This window comes from Notamacropus eugenii, chromosome 4 (genome assembly GCF_028372415.1).
Source record: "Notamacropus eugenii isolate mMacEug1 chromosome 4, mMacEug1.pri_v2, whole genome shotgun sequence".
NCBI lineage: Eukaryota > Metazoa > Chordata > Mammalia > Diprotodontia > Macropodidae > Notamacropus > Notamacropus eugenii.
The window spans coordinates 324,708,340-324,714,549 of record NC_092875.1 but is presented as its reverse complement, the minus strand read 5'-3'; the positions used below and the strand labels follow the sequence as shown (position 1 = coordinate 324,714,549).

The following is a 6,210-nucleotide window of genomic DNA, read 5'->3' as shown; positions in this document are numbered from 1 at the left end:
AGTCTTCTCCTGAAACGTCTTCCCTTAATATGCCCAGGGGAGTATTCTTCACTGTAAACCGTTAGCATGTGAGGAGAAATACATAGGAGGGAGAATCCAAGTAATCCTTCATTCTTGGAGAGATATAGCATAGTAGACATCTCTTTCTCTCATCTTTGATGCATGAAAAAATCATTTCAAAGGGAACTGGAGACCAGGATTATAGTTTAAGTTCTGCTACTAACTAGTTTTCCTTGAACAAGTCATTTAACCTCTAGGCATTTCCTGTATAAGAAAGAAATAGGACTAGTTATAGGTCTGGAACTAGAGGAGACTTCAGAAGTCATTCAACTACATTATTTTGCAGATAAGGAAACTGAGACCCACAGAAGCTAACTGACTTGCTTTGAATAAAGGTTCTCTGACAGCCAGAATTCTTTTCCTCATATCACACTATTCCTCACTCGCATTCAACTCTGAAATACTGTGATTGCTGTTTAAAAGCAAAGGCTTTGTTTCAATTTTTAGTTTATTTTCCAACAATATCAATCAAATGATCAGTCAACAAGCATTTATCTAGCACTTAAAATGGCAAAGCACTGTGATTTTTTTCTTCTTTCCCAACTTTTATTTATTTTAGACCCCAAACTAAAAGAGTAGATCTGGATTTCTCTTAGCAAATGATAGATAAAAGGCAATGCCCATAGTTTGAAGTTTCATGTATTGTGTGTTGGCAATCAGAGCACCTGGAGCAGTGTCTTGCATATATTAGACACTTAATAAATGTTTGTTGAGCTGGATTTATGATGCTGATAAACAAAACCCAGTCCAGGAATGGCAGCATTTCTAGCTTCTGCACAGTGTGTCTGTCTCCATATCTTCCTTTTTCTGGGGTTCTTGCTTCTTTTCCCCACCATCCTCATCCCTGAAAATAAAGCTTTAGTCACTTAGTGACAGAACTGACGCCTTCATTTTCCTCCTTTGGCGAGTGTCTTTCAGACTCAAACATCAGCACCCCAAAGGACCACAAGCAGAAGCCTTCAGGATGAAGCAGCGCCTCACTCTGCTCCCCAGACTCCACAAACGCCTCTAAGTTTCACAGGGTTACAAAAGAAAAGGGAAACGCATTTGATTCCCTCCATGGGATTCCCTGCCCATTCATCTGGTTAAATCAAACAAATAACCACAGCAACAAAGGGCAACAGTGACCCAAGTAGATTTTTTTTCAAAAGACATACACACACACACACACACACACACACACACACACACACACACACACACACACACACGAAGGAAGTGTCCTGGCAAACGACGCAGGTTACAACGCAAACCACTGAAAGGATATATACCCTCTCCTTCTAGTCTTCTGCGCCAGGCACCGAATAGATCCTTTCATTTCATCAGGATTTATGAAAAACCTATCTGGAGCGTCGGCCACACTTAGTGCCCTCTACCCTTCAACCTTACCATCAACTCACCTTCCCAGCTCCTCTCCTCGCTGATCCCCTAGGATACTAAGTGTCAGGCAGAAAGCGCCATCCAACTTCCATCCCCAGTTCCACTTCTGAGACGTCCCGTCCCCTTCTCTGGCATACCTCCCTAGCCTGGCTGCTTCGTTAAGATGTGGAGATCGAGAGGTTCCAGCGCCAGAACATTCTTGCAGGAGGCTCTCTCCCCCATCCTCCAATCTCCACTTCCCAAGTAAAGAAAGCGCGTAGGGGGAGAAAAGAGAAAGGAAATCGTCCCTTTCCAAAATGCCAGTGTAACTTTCGGGACGAGCAGCAGCAGAACTTGAAGCGGAAACCACCTGTCGCTACTTAACTTTTCCTCGATCCGCCTCTCTCTGCTCCCGAAAGTACCGCAGCCCCCTGGGGTTCCCAGACATCCTCAAAAGTTCTCCTTCGGCATCCCTCCCGCTCTCCTTTAGCTGCTTCGTCCACTAATGCCAACCAGGAGTCTCTCTAGCTCGCTTGCTCTGCTCTCCCCTCCCCGCTTCCCTTCTTCTTCAACTACATGGCTGCCACACGAAACCCTTGAATCGCCACCGCATCTTCTCCATCTCCTTGTATCCCGGGAATAGCCCCTAGCTTCTTCCAGAGGAGTAGGCTCCCAAACGTGCCCCGACCACAAGAGAAATAGCAGCAAACACCGAAATAAAATAGCATGCAAAAATATCCTCAACCTTGCAGCTCCAAAGCAAGGAACAGAGGTATTGGGCAGAATAGACGGTATTAGAAGAGAGGTTTTCTCGAGGAGGGAAAAGGAGCTCGAGGGCATGAGGGAGCTCTTACCTTTCGGGGGCTGAAAAGCTTCCTCCAGCCTGTAGTTTGCAGCCCGTTGTCCCTCCTGGGGCTGCTCCCGCCGCTGTCACCGCTGTCAGAATCCAGCGGCCGCGGCGGAACCAAGCCAGCTGGGAAAGCGCTCGCGCTGCGCCGCTGTCAGTCTCGTGGCACCAGCTTTGGGCTTTGGAGCAGTAGCCGCGCCGAGGCAAGGCAGGCAGCTGCTGCTGCTGCTGCTGCTGCTGCTGCTGCTGCTGCTGCTGCTGCTGCTGCTGCTGCTGCTGCTCCTCCTCTTCCTCCTCCTCCTCCTCCTCCTCCTCCTCCTCCTCCTCCTTCTCCTTCTCCTCCTCCTCCTCCCCCCCTTCTAGCTGTTGCCACCGCTTCTGGCAGTGTCCAGGAACAGCGGCACCAGCGCGACCGTGCCCGGCTTGTGCCACGGTCCGGGTCTCACCGCTGCGGTGCGGACCGGAGTTTCTGCAGGGCTATGGGGACTGGAGTGTGCAGAAAGGGCCCGGATGTCTGCTTCCCTCTCTCTTTCTCTGTCTCTGTCTCTCTCTTTCCCTTCCCTCTCCCTTTCTCCTCCCTCCCTCCCTCCCTCGCGTTCTCTCTCTCCCTGCTCGCCCTTTCACACATGCACTCAGCCTCCTCCTCTGCATCGCTTAATTTATATTTTGACAGAAACTGTTGCTGGGTGGGAAGCTTTGTAGGGGAGAGGGAAGCACTGGGAAAGGCGAGTGAAGGGTGGGAGGGAATTAGGGGCTGGGGGCGAGTGAGGTGCGACAGGCTTCAGGGGGTGGGGGTGGGGGGAGGCCGAAGACGGAGAGAGACACTATCCGCTCACTGCTCTCTCTCTCTCTCTCTCTTTTTCCCTCCTCCAGGATTTAAAGGGACAGTCTCAGGAAGAGGCAAGGGGCGACCCCACTGTTTCTCCTGGTCTCCAGACGCCATCTGCGGCCAAGCCGGACCCGCCTGGAGACAAAAGAGGAGTCTGTGTGCTAAGGGTATTTTTAGGTCAGCACGGCCCAGGACAACATTAAGGAAGGGAGAGTTTGGCTCAGTTGCCCTGAGCCTGGCTATTTTTGCAAAGTCCGATTGGGGAAGGAAATAAAACAACTTCTTAGCAACTGTTTTTTTTTCTCCTACCAGAAAGTAGGGTGGGAAGGATGGGGGTGAAAAGTTTCCCAAGTGTCGCTTAGAATACGGGTAACTGAGAACCAAAACACGAGAAACCATCTGCTTTCCAGAAGACCCAAGCATGGGGATCCTAAAAGCCTCCAGTCTTCCTGCCTTTGCCCCTGCCCTTGAATCTTTTGCGGACCTCAAGTTTCCCTCAACCTTCTCCCACCCTGTTCCCAAACCAGCCAGCTGGCTCGGGGTTGGACAATGACAGCTCAATCGCTCGGAGGCGACTATTTAAAGCGTGCCCTCGAAGGTAACCAATCAGCCTGACACGTGGTCTCTCAGCCTGGGAAGAAGGAGGGGGAACTGAAGTGAATCAGCTCCGCCCTTACACCCCGCCCCCAGCCCCACGGCCCCCCAGTTCTGGACACAATGCGAACCCATAAACTAGGAATCGTGGTGCACGCCGGCAAAGGTCTATGGGAGGGGAGAGGGGCAATTCGTAAACGACCCCCGCCTTGTAAAAGGACGGGAGGCGGGCGAAGGCCAAGAAGGGACGACTGTGAATGGACCGCGGGTGAAGGTGACTGCCGCCTTTGTGACGTCACTCTGGACCTTCCATCTGGGAATGTCAAACATTCGAATGGAGCCACCCCGGGAAAGAAGACATGGAACAGATTTTCTGCTTATCTTTTTTGCCAAGCCTGCTGCTACTGCTACCCTGGGATCCTGCCCTGACGCTGGTATGAGGTGGACAAGTTTCACTAAACCATATATGCCGGTGATTTTTCTCTAAGTCATTCTCTGTGTTTATAGCCACCCGTACATCTGAGGTTTTCTAAAGGTACACCGGAAAGTTTGCAGTTCCTACATTACAAGTAGAACAGCTGCTCCTAAATACCATCTTAAAGCCCCACCGAATTTTGGAGAGGAGAAGAAAAGAAATCAAAATTTCTGCAATCCAGTCTCTTCCTCTACTAACCCTTTGACCAAGAATGCTGTTTTCTTTAAAAGGGGGAAGGATTCCACATAGAACGTTTATTAAACACTTGTGTATTCAAGACACTATAATCGGTGTTCCCAGTGCAGAATGGAGCAGAATACTTGAACTTAGAGCAGTATAATAATATCTTTGAAAAATGATATATTTCATCTGTTTAGAATGATGCTGGCTAAATTAAAAGATCTATGTTTATAGTTTTGATTACAGAAACTTAAAGAAGTTTAATCTTGTCATTCATTCATTGTGTGCCAACTCTGTTCCAGGGCACTTAGCCTTAAGTAATTTGTCAAGTGACTTGTGGAAGCTGTCTAATATTTACTTTCTGGATTTTCATTCTTTGCAAGGGAGATATTGGAAGGAAAGAAAAAAAGAGAGGGAAAGGAAGGAAGGAAGGAAGGAAGGAAGGAAGGAAGGAAGGAAGGAAGGAAGGAAGAAAGGAAGGAAGGAAGGAAGAAGGAAGGAAGGAAGGAGGGAAAGGAAGGAAGGAAGGAAGGAAGGAAGGAAGGAGGAAGGAAGGAAGGAAGGAAGGAGGAAGGAAGGAAGGAAGGAAGGAGGAAGGAAGGAAGGAGGAAGGAAGGAAGGAAGGAGGAAGGAAGGAAGGAAGGAAGGAAGGAAGGAAGAAAGGAAGGAAGGAAGGAAGGAAGGAAGGAAGGAAGGAAGGAAGGAAGAAAGGAAGGAAGGAAGGAAGAAGGAAGGAAGGAAGGAGGGAAAGGAAGGAAGGAAGGAAGGAAGGAAGGAGGAAGGAAGGAAGGAAGGAAGGAGGAAGGAAGGAAGGAAGGAAGGAGGAAGGAAGGAAGGAGGAAGGAAGGAAGGAAGGAGGAAGGAAGGAAGGAAGGAAGGAAGGAAGGAAGGAAGGAAGGAAGGAAGGAAGGAAGGAAGGAAGGAAGGAAGGAAGGAAGGAAGGAAGGAAGGAAGGAAGGAAGGAAGGAAGGAAGGAAGGAAGGAAGGAAGGAAGGAAGGAAGGAAGGAAGGAAGGAAGGAAGGAAGGAAGGAAGGAAGGAAGGAAGGAAGGAAGGAAGGAAGGAAGGAAGGAAGGAAGGAAGGAAGGAAGGAAGGAAGGAAGGAAGGAAGGAAGGAAGGAAGGAAGGAAGGAAGGAAGGAAGGAAGGAAGGAAGGAAGGAAGGAGGAAGGAAGGGGGGAGGAAGGAGGAAGGAAGGGGGGAGGAAGGAAGGAAGGAAGAAGGAAGGAAGGAAGGAAGGAAGGAAGGAAGGAAGGAGGAAGGAAGGAAGAAGGAAGGAAGGAAGAAGGAAGGAAGGAAGGAAGGAAGGAGGAAGGAAGGAAGGAAGGAGGAAGGAAGGGAGGAGGAAGGAAGGAAGGAGGAAGGAAGGGAGCAGCGAGGGAAGGAGGGAAGGAAAAAAGAAATAGGAAAATGGGATAGATGTGGGAGTCGAAGTTTAAGCATAAAAAGAAAATGACATCTATCGCACTCTGTTGTTGTTCAGTCGCACTCTGACCTTTCAGGCCACTGCTGTTCATGGAGTTTTCTTGTCAAGGATACTGGAGTGGTTTGCCATTTCCTTCTCCAGCCTATTAAGACAAATAGAGTTTAAGTGACTTGCCCAGAGTCATGGGCTACCAAGTGTCTGAGGCCAAATTTGAACTCAGGTCTTCCTAACTCCAGGTCCAACACTCTATCCACTGAGCCACCTAGCTGCCTCCATCTATGAAGTATGACTATAGCTCGAAATCATTTTGGTTTGACCTTTCCTAAAATATATTCTTTAGTCTATGGCTGGTCGTGTACATTCACTGTATTCAAGTGAAGAAGTAAAAGCCTAGAAGAAGTAAGAGCTTTATGTGTGTCTTGGAAAGGATGAATTTTTTTTG

General features: G+C 48.7%; 1 protein-coding gene and 1 long non-coding RNA gene across 3 annotated transcripts in view; one reads left to right on the top strand and one right to left on the bottom strand.

The window, feature by feature from the left end:
• ZBTB7C (zinc finger and BTB domain containing 7C) overlaps window positions 1-2,786 on the bottom strand; it is a 505,030-nt gene extending 502,244 nt beyond the window's left edge. Inside the window, exon 1 of one of the 2 annotated variants that reach the window (XM_072605169.1) lies at window positions 2,274-2,786. The gene's annotated coding sequence lies outside the window, so the exon portion shown is untranslated. The remainder of the gene's footprint in view (window positions 1-2,273) is intronic. The other variant, XM_072605168.1, reaches the window with a different exon arrangement.
• LOC140501484 (uncharacterized) lies at window positions 2,591-4,599 on the top strand. The gene is made up of 2 exons (XR_011966201.1): window positions 2,591-2,719; window positions 3,140-4,599. It is a non-coding gene; the product is annotated as an uncharacterized lncRNA (long non-coding RNA).
• The last annotated feature ends 1,611 nt before the right edge of the window (window positions 4,600-6,210 follow it).